The 22,065-nt window shown below is 38.7% G+C and overlaps 1 protein-coding gene across 8 annotated transcripts in view; it reads right to left on the bottom strand.

Moving 5' to 3' along the window:
* The window catches only part of LOC120784204 (neurocalcin-delta A), a 72,940-nt gene extending 56,040 nt beyond the window's left edge, over positions 1 to 16,900 (bottom strand). For 2 of the 8 annotated variants that reach the window (XM_040117782.1, XM_040117781.1), the window contains exons 1-2: positions 16,778 to 16,900; positions 12,683 to 12,821 (exon numbers count right to left, since the gene is read on the bottom strand). The gene's annotated coding sequence lies outside the window, so the exon portion shown is untranslated. Of the gene's footprint in view, positions 1 to 12,682; positions 12,822 to 13,705; positions 14,109 to 16,033; positions 16,167 to 16,777 lie in introns of those variants that run through there. The other 6 variants (XM_040117789.1, XM_040117787.1, XM_040117786.1 and 3 more) reach the window with 5 other exon arrangements.
* Between the last annotated feature and the right edge of the window lie 5,165 nt (positions 16,901 to 22,065).

Here is a 22,065-nt window from a genome sequence, read left to right as displayed (position 1 = left end):
GAGAGAGAAACAAAGGATATAAATGCATTGAGATACAGAAAAACAGAGAGTTTGGAAGTCTAAGATTGTCTTTGAATAAAATGTGACAACAGGGAGACCTCAGCCTTTTTACTGATGCCGTAGCAACATGTTCTATGGTAGGTAAGAAAAAGCATCTACAATCAGGTGTCAAAACTAGAACAATGTGTCAACTCCAAAAGAGTGATTGGGGATCGAAAATCCCCAATGTATGAGTGTGTATGTGTGTGTGTTTTATGTATTCATGTAAAAAAACATCAAACATCAGCAGCAGTGCCAAATCAGCAGGAAGACTGTGTAATTCAAGGGATTAACGTTTTATTAGCTGCAAGCGCCTGGGCACTATTTCTGTTACATTCATGAGAATAAAACATCCTTATAAAATGACTAAACACCACTGACACTCACAGCTCAACAAGGAAAATATCTAATCCAAGGTTTTAAACATGATTTAGCAATGACTTGCTACCATAAAGTTATGCTCTTGGTCTCTCTCTCTTAAACCTCTAGTGCAATGCCACCATCACAGACTCTGATCACAGTAGCTCACATTGTGGTACGGCGCAGGGATCCCAACTGTATGAAAATTAGGTGAACTTTATGAAAATGGATTGAAAAAAAATGTTCACCACAAAAGCAAATCACCACTGCTCAGTTATGCATCTACCAGCAGCTCTCACTCTGCATACTAAGAGGACTGGATTCCATACTGGTCACTGTTGTGGACAGATATTTCACACTATTGTTTGAGTGAGCCTGACCCACATATTCCATCTCTAAAAGTCATAATGAGGTGCTGTACTACATATGAACACTGAAAAATGAGTGGCCTGTTAGCAGACTTAAATTTAAACAAAGTTTTCTTTTCATAATACATCTTTTTTTAAAACAGCATTCTCTCTCTTTCGTTTGCTACCTTTGCTAAGATCTTTGATTATCCTTGTAGTAATGTGCTGTACCTGCTCAAACAGGTGTCACACACTGACTGGCCCTGCATCCCAAAATGTGTGGGGTACATTAAATTACTCTCGAGTACAATTTTTTTAACTATAAAGGTATGGTATGGTTCTTCTTGTCACTGAGGAATCTGTATGAAAGATTTTCACGGTGCTAATATAAAAATCTCAGGGGTGGATGCATACTGAAATGGCACCAGGTATTAAAAACAACATAACGCACAGGGGGAAAAACAGAGAAAGACGTAACAATGTATTGCTAATCTCCTAGGACACCAGCCCAGGCAGTGTGGGTGTCTGAACGAGACACACTTGCTCACTCATTCGCTCATCTGCTCAATAAAACTGGGCTGCGACTGCAACGAGGTGTCGTCCTACCATATTCGCAATGGTATACGCCCCCGTATACCGCTCCTCTTATTCACTCTCTCTCCCCTACTTGTGGCAGACCAGCTGTCACGGTTTCCAGCCCACTCATTAGCAGTCCTCTCTCATATAACTGTCGCTCCAAGAAGCTTTCATCCTACATCTCCTCTACTGCACACCGGGTGGCAAACTGGAACATTACATAAAGAGAATGTGGGCCCGAGTCATGTGTGTGTGTGTTTTTGAGTGTGGACGTGTGCATTTTTTTTTGAGTATTCATCTGCATTAGGAAAAAAGGTTTGTAGATGTAACATGTCAATTATGGTCATAAATGTGGCTTTAATATAACAAGCTGTATAACCAGAATAATTTAAAACAGAAAGGTGAAGGCCTAAAATTTTATGGAGGGAAAAGGTTCTCTTCAGAAATTACAAGTAATTATCAGCGCTTTTTGTGTAGTATCCAGTATCCAGTATATTGTATCCTGGCAGAATTGCATTAGTTCTGTTTTACTGCAGAGAGCTTGAGGAAGAATGTTAGTAATTCATTTTTATTTGTGGATCATTTGTCAGTAGTTTTGAGAGTAATTTCTCTCCATATTATTTGTGCTTTATGCTTATTTGTCTGTACTTTTTTTATGCTCGCGTTTTCCCACTTGCAACAATTAATTGCTCATGCTAGAAATGCCAAATCCCACTTAAGTTAATGTTGTCTGATTACTTTACCACCAACTATGAATTCATACTAACAGGGTTGAAATAATAGGCATTATAGGTGCCTAAAAATCCCTCTGAAGTCAGTGCATACCCAGGGTTTCACACTTGTCTGGCAATGACAGGTGTTCCAGCCACCATAGCATTCTCACATAGTGGGAAAGCCCTGTGCTAATTCAGGGCATCCCCATGGACTCTTGGCCTGCCACGGTGTGAAGCCAAAGCCTGTCAGTGAACCTCAACAACTCCTCTCAGCTCTCCCAACACAACCCTCCGGCTACTGAAGCCCCCACTTCTGACAATCTGTTTGGCATTGATGGAGGGGTTCCGCTGTGCAGTTGGTGAGGTAATGGAGTGTGTGGTTTAAGGGTGTCTTGGTGCATACAATTTTTAGCAATTCAGATTAAAAATGCATACTTGTCAGTATCTGTTTGACTCCACCTGTCTGCCTGCCTGCCTGCGGTACTATTCACCTGTATGTTTATATTTGTAATCATGTCTATGTATCTTATGTGAATTCTGTTTCTTCTTCACTCTGTATAAATCTATATCAGTCTACGTATGGCACTGAGACCTCAGAGTGAAGTTTAGCAGCTGTTGTACAAGATTACACACAAATTTGATGGTAGCGACAACTAGTAAAAAAAAATATACTGTTGGTGTTTAATTCTGTAGATGACCTCCTTGATCTTTGGATCCAAGTTCCAAAGATGCCTTTACAAAGACAAATCCAGTTTGTCTAGTCTTCATTTGCTTGATCCAAGACTTCATTAAACCTGCAATTACTAATTTTTTGGATAGTTGGGGCAGGAGAAACAAGCTGTAAAGGTTGATTTATGGTCTCTCAGAAGTAGTTCATAAGATGTGCTGCCTGAACACATCAGAAATCAAAAGTGTGCATAGTTTTTTCCAACGGCCACACTGGAAGTCGGAGTGAAAAGCCAGCCGTCAAAGAGAGGGTGGAGAGATGATATTGTTTAAAAACGGCGAGAACGGTGCGTATTTTCAGACAGTCTCTCCAGGAAGGCATTCATGGTGTTATACTTAGTTTTTCACATTAAAAAGTGACAGAAACAGATTTGCAATATGTGGAAACCAACACTGTGCCGTGCTGTCGATAAGTTTGAAGCCACAAAGGGAGCAGGCAGAATGACAGAGACAAAAAGAGATCACAGTGAAATGCCTCAGCTGTGGCCTATTTAGACAGTTGTCCACTGGGGTAGATGTTCCACACTGAATTTGAGCACCTGGTTGATGTTGAGAGAGGTGTTTATCAAAAAAAGACTTCGGCAGGCCTATTTGAATTTGGGAATGGGGTCATAAATTTTGCCTCTAAGCATATGCATAGTGTTTGAGATACTGTGGCCTGTTTCACAAATGGGATTTGCCAGCACATCTTAAACACAGATCACAAATGGTGCTAGCATCCTGTTTCCCAACTGGAAACTGCGGATAAATTAATAATAATAGTTTTGGAAAGTTACAGTAATGGTTGGACACAGACCTCCAAATGCAAAGTTGGGATGGTGTGGGGGGAGGGGCTATTCAACACTATCCGACCATCCGACATGCATATCGGACAGATTATACATCCTGCTTTATTCTGAAAATGAAATTCATTATGAACAAAAAAATATGGAAGTGAATTTTATAGAAGAGGATTGTTTCATGTAAATAAACTAGGAACAAAGTCTGGACAGGGAGATGAGGTTGGCTCTTCCTAATATAGCCTCCGTTAGGACACAAACAACAGTTAACATTAAAGTCTATGGCTAAACACTCATCTTTTAATGTGAAACCCACACTGTGCCATGCTGTAGATAAGTTTGAAGCAACATGGGGAGCAGGCAGAATGACATACAGACAAAGAGAGATCACAGTGAAATGCCACAGCTGCTGCCCATTTAGACAGTTGTCCACTGGGGTAGATGTTCCACACTGACTTTGTGCACCTGGGTCATGGTGAAAGAGGTGTTTACCAAAATTTAGGCCTATTTGCATTTGGGAATGGGTTCATTTATTTTGCCTTTTAGCATATGCATGGTGTTTGAGATACTGTGGCCTGTTTTACAAATGGGATTTGCCAGCACAGCTTAAACACAGATCGCAAATGGCGGTAGCATCCTGTTTCCCAACTGATTGTTGCTGGCAAATCTCAGATGAATTAGTGAGCCCTACAGTCCTCTCGCATGCCCAAGCAAGGGTCACAAGTATGGTGTTTCTTTTAATTAGTTGAATGTGGCAAAATTAATATGAGAGTAAATGCTCTCATGTTCCAAGTAACAGCTTGCATGTTGCAATAACTGGCACAAAATGTGATTTCTTTTTAAGATCTTTAGATTAAACTCCTAAAGCTGCCTTTACAAAGACAAATCCAAAACGTAAGTCTTAATTTGCCTGTTCCAAAGCTTCATTAAACCTGCAATAGATGATTTTTTGGGTAGTTTGGGGCAGCCGAAACAAGACCGTAAGATGTGCTGCCCGACCATGTTGGAATTCAAAAGTGTGCATAGTTGTTCCCAATGACCGCACTGGAATGTGGTGTGAAAAGCCAGCCGTCATAGAGAGGGGGGAGAGATGATATTGTTTAAAAATGGGGATAACAGTGCGCATCTTCAGACAGTCTCTCCAGGAAGACATTCATGGTAGGGAGAGCTAGAGAGAGAAGTACAGTCCTCGGCTCCTTTCTTACCTCTACAGAGCTGCTAAATCACGGTGTGAATGTTGAATAATCTGTTTCAGAAAGTTACAGAAATGACGAGACACAGACCCTTTATCCGAGGTCAGAAAGGTGTGGCGGGAATGGGGTTTCTGCAGGTGTTTGGGCATCCAACAAACAGCTCAGGAGTATAAAGCTCACCTACCTTCAACACCAACATACACCAATTAGCCACTACATTAAAACAACTTACTGGTTTAAATGTTGTGGATGATCGGTGTATTATCACCTTTTACGTTGAAATGCCAAATGTATTAGCAAAGAGTTGCCTACGTACACACCTAGCAGACACAGAGCAACATTTGCATTCATTTGAAGTTGTGTTTGTATCCACCTGATATCTGTATGTCTAGTATGTCTCTCTTTTGCTTTCCTGCCTGCTGCACCTGAAAACAATGCAGATGAAAGTGGTGTGAGTGTACCAAAACAGTTAAGTTGCGGGCTAGAAAACCAAAACAATGAGCTGAAAGATGCTAAAATGCTCTGTAGAGCTGAGGGGAAGTGCAGGTGATAATTCTTTGTGGGTTCATCACTTCGAGTGACCCCTTTTCACATACAAGTAGTCAGATAATCCACTGTTGTCCATTGTTATAATAAAAAAAAAAAAATTGATTGTAGCCACTTTAAGGCAATATCAAACATGTGTGACAAAATGATCTCAACTCAAAGGTCCACTTACTTGCTTTTTTGGAGCTTTAAATTGCATCTCCCAGTCTTAATCAGTGGAAAGACCTGGCTCATGTGTTACTGTGTGATCTCAGTTACCCGAAGGGTTTTTCTGGTTCACATTGGGGCTCAGTTTTCTACAGACCTTGACTGATTCATAGACTGTGTGGCTATAAACAGTCAAATGAAGCACAGACTCCACTAAAATCATTTTCTGACTTTGTACGAGGGAACAGAAATATGGTTTAATTTAGCATCAGGCCCTGAAGCCCATCACTAGATTGTTAGATACTGGAAGTTGGTGTCTGTCTTTCTGTCCAACCCTTATAGAGGAAAGTCATGCCAGACAAACAGATGGACAGACAGACATGTACAAACAGACACACATACGGAGCTGAGTTACAGTATAACAGCCAGCTGGTGTGTACAGCTGACATTAGAATGAGAGGCTGCAGAGAGATGTGGTTTTCTAGGCATACCAACAGAAGGGTGTGGTAAAGAATGCAGCATTGATTGAGAACTAAATATGATCAAATAAATCCTCAAAATAAATATGATCAAATGTAAGAAGGCCTTAGCATAAAACCATAAGAAATACAAAGCTAAACTATGTGGATCCCCAGCACAAATGATTCTACATTCCAAATAATGTAGTGCTATTAGGAAGCTTAACTCCACTTTCCAGACTATTAAATTAGCAGTTATTTGTTGAGATGTTACTGTCAACAGGTAAAAAACTGTAAACTGTTATGTGATATCACAAAGACAAACAAACCAACTGGCCAATAACACTCGCACTCAGTGCCTGATTTTAATTTCTCCCTGTGGTCCCCTGTAATAAAACAGTGAGTATACAAATAAGTTTGTTAAAGTGAGCAATTCCGCTTCGTTAAACCGGTTCGCGTTGTAATACATTGAAAAGGAGAGATGAAATAGGGGAAAAAAAGGCTTTGTACCACAAATAATGCAAATACAGTTCATGGTATAAGCCATCAGAGCTTGTGCATTCTGAAATAAAACAATAAGTGCTGCAGACTGCAAAGTCTGTCATCACATTTAATGACAGCCATTGTTATGATCTAACGAATCCGACAGGCCTGCATAGCATAGATGTGATGACTCACGGGTCAAAGAATGGCATTTGACCAATCACAAGGCCAGGTGTCAGCACTCAGTCATCTATGAACTGCAGGCTCACTTTGACATTAAAGCTGCTTTTCATTCTATGTAATCCCTCTAAACATTATATGCTTGCTTTCAATATGTTGTATAACATGAAGAAGATACATGAACTACAATTACTGTTTTTTGCAATTTGTAACCAACATTTCTCTATAGTGAGAACACTTTTTAAAAACTTCTCACACAGCTCTCTTTACTGATATGCAACTCAGCACGACAGTTAATCTCACTTTCAAAATGCATTGATACAACCAAAAACCTTTATTCACATCTCAGGACAAACTCTTGTACCAGAACACTGACAATATTTGTCTCTCAACATTACTTCTTTGTCACTCATTACACAATGAACTAAAAAACACAAACAACTGGTAGAATTAGCATACACAATATTTATCAATATTGTCTCTGAAGTATCATTTATTTATTTAGCATAAACCAGGATTCCATTAACAAAAAGGACACTTCTTTATTGCTAACTTTATGGATTGTGCTGATTTTCAGTATATGTCGCAAAAATTAATTAGAAGTGCCTCATTTTATGTGGGGCATTTTTGTTTTTTTTGCATAAAGTAATTCCAAGTGCACAAAATGAAACTAAAGTCATTCCAATGATGCAATACAGAAACTATACATTTTCCCTATACTTGTATAGGATAGCTACAAAAATAGTCTAGATTTGTCCACAAGTTCTCATCCACATCAGATCTTATGTCCTCTCTTGCAGTGCACCTGGGAAAGAATCTTTGTGCGTGACTGATCCATCCCTGACAATCTTCTACAGATACGTGTAAGATATCCAGCATTCATTGCATCCAATTAAAAGTATTGAGAAATGCGTGTTATCAACTGTAAAAAACTGTAAAAGATATTAATTAGAAAGAAACAATACGGTGACTAGGAAAACAGGCAGAGAAGCCGGATGTATAGGCTAATCTCAAAATTGCAACCACCTACAGTAAGTATGTCTTGTTATGTGCTTGTCCAGCAAAGTGAGCAAATGAAACAAGAGAACCTTTTATGCAGTGAAACTCAGCTACAGCTGACAGAATCTTCTGGAGATAGGCTGAGTGAGAAGTGAAATACCAGCATGAAATGAAGATCTGCTATGTCTTTCTTTTCATTGAAACATGGCTACACAACAATATTCAGGACATCAAGCTGGATTGGCTAACTTGCTACTAAAACAATGAGGGAATCTTCATTGCCTGGTGGGAGTCGTGGTGGTGATCTGTGTGTTTGTATCCACAAGGAAAGGTGTACGAATGCTGTCCATAGTCTGTTCTCCGCTGGTGGAGTTTACAGTCGTGAAGTACCAGCCATACTGTCTAATGAGGCCGTTCACCGCTGTAAACTCCACCAGCAGAGAACAGTCTTTGGACAGTATTGTTACTGTAGCAGTCTACCTGCGAGAGCTAAAGTGATCACCACACAACATCAGTGCTGGCGACTTCAGTCATGTACATTTAAAGACTGTTTTTCTGAAATTCCACCAACATGTCAAGTTTACTACAAGAGGAGAAAGCACACTGGGCCTTGTTTACATCCAGGTTGTTGCTGCTACTGCAAGAGTGCTCACTTTTACTCTTATGGCCGGATATATACTCGCTTTTTAACTAAGCGTTCGCATAGACAACCGGCTGCGTCATGAACGCAATTGTTCACATTCTTGCCTATGTAATACACGTGTTACTGGAAGATACCTCTAGAGGGCACACCACAGAAAACAAACATGGCAACACTCAAGGAGTTTACTATTTTGTTAATTCTGTTTTGTTAATTTTGTTAATTTGTTAATTCATCACGGGAGAAAAAGTGACAGAGGCGCCATTGCAGATGGTATGTAAAGCCACTAAATCAAGCACCATATGACAATGGCGAGTATATCTCTTTCATTCCACCAATGCGGGAACCTGATGATGAGTAACAGCACCAGTTTTTTCGAATGTCCCCCAGGATGTCTAACTAAGTCCACTAATTATTACGCCACAATACACAGTTGTGTGAGTTGGTTAGTTCAGTAGAGCGGCTTTCTAATAACAGGTAGCAGCTTACAAGCTTCTTCAGCATCTTTACAACATCTGTCACTGCTGACTTGCCTCACCCGTCTGCTGCCTACACTGCCCCTACCGTTCATTTGCAAATTATAACAATTAACTTAATCAAGCAACTCCAGAAGTATCATGCTGAAGAACACCAAACAAAACCAAACTAGGTGAAGATGCATTGCAAAGATGCAAGATGTCAAAATGACAGGAAAGGTTCTTGAATTCCTTATTATAGATGAAAAACCCCTGACAGTCGTTAAAAATGCGGGCTTCCGCCACCTGCTTGAACACTTGGAACCACGGTATGGATTTCCATCACAGAAATATTTTTCTGAGCCCGCTCTACCTGAATTATACAAGAAAGTGTGTGAGCATTTATCAGAACAGTTAAAAGATGTACCAGCAATGAGCTTCAAGACAGATATTTGCAGCTCTGACATGCGCACACAGTCACTTTTAAGTTGAACAGTAAAATGATTGAACACTAGTTGTACGCCTCCAAGTGCAGTGCTACAAGCAAAAAACTTCCATGGATCACGCACCAGTGACTCAATTTCGACTACCATAAAAGAAATGCTTGATCAGTGGCATATACCATTGACTAAAGTGCATGTGCATGGGACAATGCAAGCAACATGAAAAAAGCCATGGACAACATCAAAGTGCGCTGGTTAGGCTGCATTGTACATACAAGGCACATGTATGTGTACATCTATATCTTTATCTTTATCTATAAATCCATATCTATCTATATCCATATAGATATCTATATATCTAGATATATCTAGATATATATCTAGATAGATATATATATATCTAGATATATCTAGATATATATATATATATATATAGATCTATCTATCTAAATCTATTTATCTATCTATACACACACACACACACACACACACACACACACACACACACACACACACACACACACACACACACACATTTATTTCACAAAGTTAGGAAAGCAATGTTTAAATCAAGCCTGATTTTTCCTTACACATACAAGAATGATCCCAGTCTCTTCCACGAGACATACAGCTTATTAATTAAACACTGGTCTCGGATCAGTACTCGCCATCTGCCAACACCCAAAGCCCAGGTATCAGTATCGGTATCAGGACTGAGAAAGTTCGATCGGTCCATCCCTAAACAAAAGCGCAAAACTAGATACTATCCCTACAGAAAAGCCTGGTCTGAATGTAGTGACAGTGATGACACCCATAGGTTTCTCAGACGGTATTTTAAAACCTTGATTTGGGTTTACCGATGACTGCCATCTCTCTGAGTTACTGGGGCCAGAACGGGTGTCTTTTTAAAAAAATTATATGAAACTGATTGGCAGGAATTCATGAGTGAGCCACCTGGCAACACAAAACACTACACTCACAAATGATCTGCCTATGAATGGATGCAGTAAGAGGGTGGAGTGTGTCAAGCCTTCTCTTGAAGATGGTGGACAGCACATCATGTTCCCTTGTTCAAGCCGTCACCACCGTGTCTGTGGGAAGCATGAGAATGACAGTTGATGATCCTGTTTGGTCTTAGCCACTAAACCACGCTTGTGTCGAGCAGAGCAGAGGTACAAGGGAACAACTGCTGAGCTCTGTACACTAACACTGACACCGGTCAGTGTTACTGTGATATTTGTCTGTACAGTGGTGTTTCAAGGGTATTTTATGGAGAACCAGACTTGACATCTGGAATTTTGGAGGGTTATTTTTCTTCTTCACAGGACATCGCAGAAATATTTTTAAAGGCACATACCATGTGACCGCTATGTCCTGGGTTGCGATCTGGCATGTGTTAAATGTTGTCCCCCGGAAGTTCTCCCAACCTCTCGAATCTTAATATTTAAAATTAACTTGCCAATAAAGGCAGTCATGCTAAGTTTAAAAACAAAATAAAGCAAACAAACAGCAAACAACAAGCAACCTTACTCAACATTCTTATTATGAGCAGGGGGGTTCATCATCTAGCTGCTGTATAGCCGAGTCCTTGGTTTCAAAGAGGAATGCCAACAATTCTAACTATCCATATTGGAAAAAAACTGAAAGACAAACGTAGACACTGTTTCCCACACTGTGTCTCTGCTTGATAAGGAAAAAGAGCCAAAGAAAACCAAACAACCAACGCGAAAGTGATGACATGCTGTCAGCTCTGGCTAAATTCCTGTATGTTCATTGAACCATTAAAGGGTACATGTCTACTGCTCTCATCCTGCTCACTACTGCCATTTTTTATCATTCATTAGAAGTAAGATAAGTAGTTGTAGTTTCACTAGATTTTTGTAATAAATTATACTTTATGTAGTATGATTGTAGGATCATTTGTCATTCTGTAATACATAATATATATTATTTCTCCAGATCTGCATAGTGGTGGTAGCAGGCTGTGAAACCTGGAGCTCTGATATCAGGGGAAACAGCTCCTGTTGGCCTCCAAAGGTACATTGATCCTAGGCTAGGGGTCTGACCACAAGTGATTCAAGAGCCTCTGAATTGACTAATGATGTCAACCTCAATCAGAATATGGAGATCAGTTCCCCATCCTGGCTCCAGGCCAATAATTTGGAACGAGTGTCATGAAGGTAACACTATGATATAACACTTATTACACTGAGACTAATTAGCCTTAGTTGGACTGACTTAGAAATTCCCGCTTCCTAAACAACAGCTACCTCCTGATCAAGAAAAAACAAGATTAGGTCAAAACCTAGTATATGGCGCCCTTTATCTGTTTGCTTCTCTCCTACTCTCTGTGCTCACATTTACAGTAATTTGATATGGCTGAATTCCCCATAAAGATGTTCTCTATTACACGTTTTTCTGTTTCAGTTGTCAGACAGTGGAACAAGTATGAAATAGTGACTGAAACCCGGCCCATTAAGACGACATGTTAACCAGGAGTCACTTCCAAGCAATTTCCAAGCTCCTGCTCCGCACAGCTAAAATCCTGATTTTATAACTGCAACATCATCTGACCAAATCACCTACACATAAGTTAAAGGCAACGGCTGTGCTGTGATTTTGGCTGCATTTACCTTTATAATGATCACTCAGAGAGAAAGTTAGAAGCTCATTCATGTCTATGCAGGCTGCAGTGCAATTGAATGAGAACCATAGGAATGTGTGCCTGCGGAGGGAAAGCCCAACGTCACATTCACTGGTGACACTCTTCCACAGAGAGTAGCTAAGGTTTGTCCAAAAAGTCACTAGTTTTGTTACTTTTGTGAGGAAAAGTAATTAAAAGGGTGTGAAACGTCAGTAAATCTAGTGGCAAAGTTGCCAAGTTGGCAACATTGCCTGTAGACACCCCCTGATGACGCAATAGAAACTGTTTGTGCCAATACATTTTGAAAGAGCAAAAACCAATGGTGTCACTTCAGCACTTAGTCATGCGGAATTCGGATGACCAATGGTGCAGCACTATCAGTCATTCAATCAGTCAGTCACCGACATTTGCGTTTATAGGGCTGGCCCTGCTGTTGCGGTCCAGCCAATAAACAAATTAAGTACTGATATTATAGTGGTTAGGCATTCAATAAGTCATACATGCTGGATTTCTCCCCTAAATTTACAATAAGCAGTGAATGAGAATGCTTTTATGCTTCATTCATCCATCCATTCTCTAAACTGCTTAAATGCTTAACCACTGTGCTGCCCAAAGCTTTTATACTAACAAATGCAGTGTGCCATAGTAAGTGTGCACTAACAGCAAGCAATGTGATGAAATGAAGTATAGACATGACCAAAACTATTTTGCCAACTGACAAAAAAGTAATCACTGTTGCTCTAATTAAATCTGTAGTGAAATCCATCTGACACAGTGAATGCCATCCACTCATGTATGTAGCTGTTTTTCATACTAAAGATAAGTTTGATGTCTAAACACTGGTGTACTCATATACCCAAAGTCGTGCACTTATTTACAGTATCTTTTAACTGCAAACATAATCTAAATCAGGTGAAGGACAATTAATTCAATTTCTGTAACTCTGTCACTCACCAAGCGGAATGTGTAGATGCCTGCAGGCCAGGTGAGTGGTATTCACACTGCTGGGTCCCTCCTTCTGGTATTTGGGTTTATAGTGTACTTCCTTATCCACCAATGACCTTAATAGAAAATGTACAGCACCTGAGGAAATCTGTAAAGAAATATGCTTCTCAATTTACCAGTAAAACAACCAGTGTGTTTCTGCACTCACTATATTTGACATGTGGATATGTAATATACTGTATGTTTGCGTGTGTATTCATAAATGTGTGTACACAAACTTGCACACACACTTGCATCTCTGTTTGTTAATAGGTGTGTATGTTAATTTAACGAGTTGGTCAATGGGTCATTGTATGTCACTGATCGAGGTCCAGACAAGTGCGAGCTGTGTGGTTCAATGTCACTGACCTACAAACCCAACAGAAGCATGATATCCTGTTTTGAATTGAGAGTTCCTACATGGGGTCAGAAGAAACACTGGCTCACAGCAAACCTTGGATGATTTCATTGTGCAACTGGCTCTTATCACAGCCTGAGGTTATCCACTCTAAAGCCACACTATTAAAGCTGCTCCCACTGACTACTCTACTCCATGCTTTGTGAGGTTGTTTGGCATGGCTGGCAAAAAAAAAAAAAAAAAAAAAAAAAAAAACATGGGATAACTGAAAAGATAATATCAAAAATATCTAAGATAGACATGCACTGCAAAGGTAGATAATCAACTGCATTAGCAATAAACACTATCATAGATGTATATTCACCCTGTAGTGGAGGAGCATAATCCATATGAAATATGGATTTTAACCAACCAAATGGAAAATAGTGATGTTACATGCACTTAGTCTGAATGTACTAGGCCTGACCGGAAGCCAGTACTTTTTCAGTAAAAGGTATGAGTCAACACAACCATGACTTACTTAAATAAACAAACAAACAAACAAACAAACAAAAGGGACATTACTAGGTATTATTCACCTGCAGCTCAGTTTTACAAACAGGTTAGCTTGACTGAAAACATATGATCATATCTACCATTAAGCCCTAACTGTAGCAGTGAGATGCCTTCCCGCTCAGCCATCTGATGATGAGTACAGTGGTCAGGAAAACCACGCTGCCTGATGAGGTGCAACCTCCCCCAGATGTCGGCACATCTGTCTCTCTGTACATGTAATAAACTCAGGAGATAAGGTGAGAAATCTATTTTTCACATCCAGAAAGTGGTTGCTACCACTGCTTTCTTGTTACTAATCTGTACCAACCAACACCTCAAACAATGCAATCCCACTAATAAATGGAAAAATCTCTGTCTGTCCCTCCGTCCATCCTTTGATTTTCTTGACAACCACTCAGCCGATCGACTTCAAACTTCATGTGTGTATTTCTGAGGATCCAAGGAAGTGCAGTGTCAACTGTGAAGGGTTTCGGATAAGTGGTTCTGAAGAAAATTAAAAAGAGAAAAATTATCCGACAGTTGGTTAGAGCTGGGGTGGTTCATCCATGCATTCAACGACATTGATTAAACGGCGTTTTGCAAGAGATGGCTGTGCCTGGTCAAAGCATGGATTCCCCAGAACAAGTAACTTATGCACCGCTGCTGTTATGGTGACAAAACATTACACCACGTGTCATCTAAGGTTTTTTAAATTATATGTTTCTTTTAATGGCCATGTATGAGTGAAAATGCCTTAGACTAACGTTAAAAGGTTTCAAAAATGTTCATTTCTAAAGCAAAAATACATTTGCCACCGATTTTCTTAACTGCATATTACTCCAGTTGTAAAATAAATCTATGTCATACATATTTTAAGTTTTAAGTCAAGTTCTTCAGTAAAAATACTGATTCTCCAGATCAGGGAAAAGGTTACTATGACGCACAGTGATTAAATTAATCTACACTCTCTTGCCAGTATATCAGGTACAACTAGATAAAACTGTGTTCCTAATATTTTGTCAACCTTAGATCAAATAAATGGGATGGACAAAATTTATATAGGTGTAACTAAAAAACTGGCAAGTGAGTGTATGTGTCACAGCAATCCTTCTGAATTTGTGGCCCAGTATTTTCTGATCAGGTATCTGACCAGTAGGGGCTATTATTCATTATCAATATCCTTACGAGGTAGGGACGTTGAAATTGGACGATGATGATTGGATGATTTAATAAAATATTGAATTATTAATAAGATAACAAGCAGGTTTTGAACAGGCACTGCACTAGTGCCTCTTATAATGCTACCAGATGTTTCTTCTTCTTTATCAACATATAAAACATGTTATCATACTGACAGAGATTTTGAGAGATGTGCTGACAAAATGTTTCTCATTGTGGAGAGAAAATGGCCTAAGACCTAACCTGACCTAAGAATGTTAAACCACACTAACAATCTCCCCTTGTCGACAACAGTGTAGTCAGTAAAAATACTCCCACTTGCTCTAGCAGTATACTGACTGTAACTTCCATCTACCAGAGTTGTAAGCTACAAGCATTTGAGCTGCTTTTTATGTATATTAAGTGCAGTTGGAATAACTAGTTGATTAAATGATTAGCTGATTTCACAAAAAAATAATCTGCAACTATTTCAAAAATGGATGTATTATTTAGGTCAGTTTTAAAGTAAAAATTCCAAATATTTGCTGGTCCCAGCTTCTCATATGTGAAGAATTACTGCTCTACCCTGTCTTACATTACATTACATGATTTTTTTTTTTTTTTTTTTTGTCATTTTGGGCTCAAGGTAATTGTGATGACCATTTTTAATTATTTTTGGATGTTTTATAGGCCAAACCATTAATTGATAATTTGAGAAATTATTCAGCACAGTAACAAATAATGAAAATAATTGTTGCTAAAATTAAACAAAAAACACTGCACTTAATATAAAAAGATTTTTTTCCCAACAGTCTCATGTAGCACTAATATGTCACATCAGGTGTCAACTATAGTCTGTCCAATACTAGCTTTTTGAGGCCAATACTGATATCGAGTAAAAAAAAAATCTGATATACTGGCCAACAGTTTTTTTTTTTTTTATCACGGATTTGTCTTTTTAAAGAATTGTGAGCAAGATACTTCATGAGCAGGACACATCTAAATGACCTCAAACCTAGTTTGGCATTTGTGAACAGCAATTTCTTCGTACTTACTGGCAGCCACGTACAAAGATACCAATACCTGTTCATATCAGTTGATATATCGCCCTGGCTGATTTATCCGTCTAGCTATGGTGTCTTAACACTACTTACTGTGATCTACACAATACATTCTAGTGATAAAAGTTGATTATTAACTCTATTGTGGCCGTAATTTGTAATAGCAAAGTCAGCTGCATCCTGGCTGTAAGTGAGAAATGACTGGCTTACCTAAAGCTACGACATGAAGCAAGGACGACCAATTTCGTTTTAACCGTACAACCTCCCCACTACACAGCTGTGCCTCTGCGCAAACCATATGCAACAAAAAAAACACTACATCTTTTCCAGACGTTGCTCTGTGTGGTCTTGGGTTCCTCAGAAACACATTAAAAAAAACAAAAAACAAAAAAACACCTATACTTCAACCTTAATCCCTCTAAACTTTCTGTCCATAGCAGAACACTCTGCGTACAAGTAAAGCTTGGTTGTTTTACTATGTATCCGCCTACAGCTCAACTTGAGGAAATCGTTAGAGCATTTGTAAAATCACAACAATGACAGCATAACAGTACGGACACTACTGACACTACAATGGAACAAAAGCCCGCAGAACACTGAAACCTTGTGGCATCAGAGCGGAGCCACAGATAGAAGTGGTTTGTATACTACAGAGCTCTATTAGCATAGCAAGCTAAAATGCTACTCTTTTGGATGCGCCAAAGCTACACACGGTATACTGTTGACCTAACCTGCTGCGAGAACAGTGAAAAGAGCAGCTAGCTTAACGTCTATTAACGATAGTGTATGTGGAGGTAATGTTTATCAGACTGCTTACATTCTTAACCAGGTAAAGAAGATACACTACAGAGCTTACCACAACGTAACTCCGCTATACTGAGTCTAAATGAGGGTCTTTAAGAGGCATGGGCGCTATAAATGCCATAAATAGCTACGCTCAAACGGGAGACTTACCACTTTGTTAAAAATGTCATCGGACGTGGCTTCTTTATCTGCCGGTAATTCGGTAAACTGCGACAAACAGGAACACATGCATCCCCAACAAGTGTCAGTGAAGTGAGTTCCATCAAAGATCGCATATGGAGACGATGTGATGCATGAGAGGATCCTCCAGTCTGCAAAATTCTGTCCATCATGACGCATGCGCCCTTGGACAAAGCATAAACCTTGTCTTTAGACTTGTTGAAACAACTTAATGTTTTTACAAAAATTGCCATTTTTAATTCTCTATCCTGGGATCAGAATGCGAAAGACATATCTGTTTTTTTGTTGCATTTGTAGTATTCAGAAAAGAGCAGAGTGAGACTTCTGTCCTCTCAGTCATCTCTAACTATTTGGAGGTTATGATTTTTTTTAAAAATTAGCCTCTGGCGCCACCTACGGGCAACTAGGGAAGATAGTCCATTTCCTCAAGGCTAATTGAGGCTAACAACAAAATTTACCATGCAATGATTTAACTTGTGCTTGGTATATAGCGGGTGTGTGCAAGTTTTAAGGAAACTATACATTCTACAAAAAAGAACATTCTGAACTGGTGTTGGATTAATCACAAGCACTGGAACAATATGTAATGTGGCGCAGGGAAAATTCTCAAAAATCATAAGGAAATATTAAAAATGCCAAACCTCATGAAATGTGCAAGTCACAGGAAAGGTGAACAGTGGTCACAAGGGGACCAATCTCTAACACTAGCTGAAAGCACATAATTTCAAAAATGACCAGTGAGTAGAATTAACTGAGCTCTGTGACTTTCCAAAAAGAAACGTTAACAGTCACTTCAAACAGAGGCTCTGGCCCAGAGCCCCCCCGCCCTTCTGTGGTTCCTGTGCCTGTGCCTGGTAGGGCTCTTTATTAATCCTTCCAGGCTTCACAGTGCTTTCCAAATATTTTCATTGCAAAATAACAGTCACACTTGCCAGAGTTGTTAGAAGCAGGAATGTCCTGATCATGTTATTTTGCTCATGATCCTCATCAGTCTTTTAATACTGAGTATCTGCCAACCAAATTCAATTCAATATTTCTTTGTTTTCATTCATTTCTATTCATCATTTTATTTCATATCTGCACAGCATACTGAGGCTACAGTGACATTTCATTTAAATACAATAAAATTAGTTTAACAGTTTAACCAGAACGGCAGAAGGCTCTGCTTTAAGAAAATAGAAGCTGAATCTCAGGCTTTACTTGATGGTTTACTATAATATTTTGTATAGTATGCTGTAGTATTTAGTACGATACCTGTGCAGAGAAGTGTCATTGTGGATCTGCTGTGTCAGAAAGCTTTGGAAGGGCTATAAATGATCTTACTAATACATACAAACTCACCCTTTCTTTCAGCTGATTATACATGATGATTTCTGGGAAAGAAAATCCCAAGATTTACAGCTAAATGTGGCAAGAATCAATCAATCAATCACTCACTGTTAAAGGCAGGGCATGAAATTGTGTCTAGTTAAGACCAGCAGGTGGAGATCTAGTGCTATGCTCCACAGTGTATTCCCATTTTGTGCCTCTCACTTCATCTTATACAAGTTCAGGTACCAAAAATCAGACTCATTCATTCATTCATTCAATCAATGAAACATTTTACGGGTTTAATTCATCCTGCTCAATGGTTGGAAATATAGGCTTATTTATAAGATATTTATCTTGACATAGTAAGTTAGAATTAATGGGTGTCAAAGTCCACTTTAGCAGATGGCCATTTATGTCAATAGATATATTTGTGTAATACACATCAAGAAAAAAATAGTTTTAAGTTTTATCATGTACATGTGTTTGTGTGTGTGTTTGTGTGTGTGTGTGTGTGTGTGTGTGTGTGTGTGTGTGGATGGGAGGCATTTTGTACCTCACACATCTCTGATATGTCACTGGTGTCTGTTTTGGTAAAGCAGGTTAGCCCATGTAACCTCTGCCCCTGTTTAGATCTAAATAATTATCCTTACCATTAATTTCTGGCAGTTTTTAAAACATCGGCCAAACTACATTGGATCAAGTATAGATTTGTCACCATTCTGATGTAGTGCCCCCCCGCATCAGTCAGATCTGTCCATAAATCTACTCTCATTTTAATGAGTAGAGACGTAATAAACAAGAAGTGATGCCAGGCGTGGTAATGAATTCTGCAGGAATACTAATTGGGGTTTTGAAGGGTCAGAGGACTGTGCCTGTAACATAAACCACTCTGTCACTTGCTTCTGAACTTGTGGTTCTCATATTATGCATTAATTTTTGTCCCATTAAAGCATTGGAGGAGATAGAACTTCAAACAATTGATTTTACAATAAAAATATATATTTTTGACATAGTACGATTAAAGGCCATTGGGATTTCTATAGACACAAAACGTGGAAGTGCTTTGTTCCCTGTTTGGGGCTAATATCCACTATGAGCCGATCTTGTCCTTCATATAGTAACCATAACAACTAGTGTGCTGCTTATTGTCCGACTTGATTGAAAAATAGTTTCTGGAGAAAACGTTGATGTGAATGTGGAAGAAGAAATGAAAGTGAAAGAGTTCATCATTCATAATTTCTATTGTCCAGAAGCAAAACAAAACCTATGCTCTGTTCAGCTGAATCTTAATTACTGTTAATCACAATTAACTGGGCAATAGAGTAGATAGAATTAATGGACAGTGGAGGCCCAAATGACCATTCTTTACTCCAACAAAACCCTGTGAATGAAGGCATAGAATTCTATAATAAGTGGAGCTTGGTGATCAGAAGAGAGCATAGAAACGGCCTAAAAACAAAGGAATGTGTCCAGAGGGGAGGATTACATTTATCAGGACTGCAGAGCGGCCATGCAGACAGAGACGGGATCAGAGAAGGATAACACACAGAAAGCAGGCTTAGTGAAAGGGTAAAGAAAAGTGCGAGGAATCTGAATAATAAAACAGTACAGCTTTTTAATTATTTCACTTGTATTTTGGAACATGAAATTGCTAATTATGTCAACAATAATTTTGTAAAATTGTTATCTCCAGAAAAGATTTGCTCATGCCTTTTACGCCGTGCAGCATTTTTAAATGAATTAATTAGGCGATCACAGTAATTACTGTTTATATTGTTGTTAATGAGCCCAAAGGCAAGCGAGCTGCACTCATCCAAATTACACTCATAAGGCACGGAGCCAAGAAAAGGTCCAAACCAGAGTGCCGCATGTTAAACATTCCCCGAGTCTTCCCGGTTAAGAGATAACCAAGAGCATGGTGAATTATACTCAAACCTTTAATTTCCCTTTGACCACACGTATTTACAACTAATGTCATAATTTCTAAGAGTCTAATAAAGAATACAGTTTTGTTTTTTTTGTTAAATGTTGTAAGCCCAAAATAGCACTGTTGATCTGATAGCAACTGCAGTTTAATATGCATGTAAAACAGACACGTCAGATCACAATCACTCTGTCATTTTGCTCTTTTTTTTCATTTCTTTTGTCATTTTGTCAGGTGTTTGTCACAAGCTCTTCTTCCCCGTTTGTCAATTTTGGTGTCACATTTTCTGGCGGCATCTCCCGCACGTTATATTTCATTACTGACTGCAGCTTTTCTGAAACACAATAGCTGAGCATTATAATGGAAAGTTCTTATTAATGTAAATAATCAGGTTTGTGAGTAGGTGACACACGCACAGATCCCTGCTGAGAAATCTGTGTTCTTTTGTTTTTTATTGGCGAAAATGTCAAAATAATGGAGTATACAGTACAGTGGTATTATAGTGTGTACTCTGAATGGATGTCAAATCACTTTTGCCCTAAGAGTGTGTTGATAAATGGATCTGACCCCTCTGTTTTCTTTCTTGCTTCCTGTCTTTTTCTTTCTTTCATTCTCTTTTTTCTTTCTTTCCCCAAATCTCCCCTCTTGTTAACATTTTTTACACAAAACTCCAATACATGGTGTCATCAAGAATTAAGGGAATGTATGAAAATTATCCTCTCTTGTCTTTCTTTAAAGAAAAAAAAAAGACCCTCCCTTAATGATAATTTCTTTAGATCCTCCCGATAATTTCCAAAAAATGGCCACAAAATTTCTATAAATAACATAACAGTATTGAGTTGGTACAACTCCTTCCACCATCAAAGAAATGAAAAAAAGAACAAAGAACTGAATAAAAAATGAGGAACAAATTATGTTAATGAATTAAGACAAGTTACCAACACATTAAAAAAAAATTGAATTAAAATTGATCCTAGGCTAACTCTATACCACACATTTTAGTTTTTTCTTTACAATGCGTAATAAAGTGATAGAGGGAATGACTACTGGAAGAGATTACAATATCAATTAATCATTAATAACCCTTAAGATGCAAGTGTACTCTGTGGTTCTGTGTTTCTGACACGATGGTCCAATTAGCTGCTAGTTAACAGTCGTGGGCCACAACAAACAATACCTTGACACGGAGACAGGTTCGTTGTCCTTTGCAAAGTACAAACACTATTATTATTATTGCGACTGTTGTAAATATTTGCTGTTTTTTTTCTTTTCACAGTTTATCTTTTAAGAAAAGATACTGTAAATGTGGGGTGGCAAAAAAAACAACATAATCAAAATCAGACATAAGTGTTCCCCCTTTCTGACCCTCCTCCCTCCTAATATTTTTTTTTAGAGTTTCTAATGGAGAAAAAATAAAACCAGACAAGACTAATAAAAAAAAAACAAAAACGACAACATACATACAGTCGATAAAACATTAGTCGATGAGGAGAGTCTTATTTGAATGAGTTTGAATTGGTCGGTTGGTCACAGTCAGTCATGGACACACATTGTTTACAGGGCTGGTCCCTGTGGTTATTAGATAGTAATTACATGTGTCGGGCAGGAAATCCAAAGTGTGGGACCATTTTGAGAGGGTAAAGGACGACCTCAAGAAGGTGACATGCAAACCCTTCAGACAAACGTTCGCCTGTCATTCGTCGACCTCAAACACGGCTTATCATTTCAAACAAGTAGGCAGCCCGACGTTAGCCACTTAGCATGGCCGCTCGCTCTAACTTTTTTTTTCATTTTTATTTTAAAGGCTCATTATAAGTTATTGTGTTGGTGTTACAAGTTAACAGGCAGCTCGCTTTGTGCATGCGCTTATAAAATCGATATTTTAAAGGCTCATTATTACGGTTTTGTATTTCCCTGCAATGTTGTACAATGTTTACAATGTTACTAAGAACATTCCTTCTCAGCCCTGGAACTCAAACTATTTTCTGATGCCTCCCAAAAATATATATTTAAATGATTAAAT

Source organism: Xiphias gladius, chromosome 22, assembly GCF_016859285.1.
Source record: "Xiphias gladius isolate SHS-SW01 ecotype Sanya breed wild chromosome 22, ASM1685928v1, whole genome shotgun sequence".
Classification (NCBI taxonomy): Eukaryota; Metazoa; Chordata; class Actinopteri; order Istiophoriformes; family Xiphiidae; genus Xiphias; species Xiphias gladius.
The sequence above is the reverse complement of the archived record's forward strand: the minus strand, read 5'-3'. Positions and strand labels throughout refer to the sequence as shown.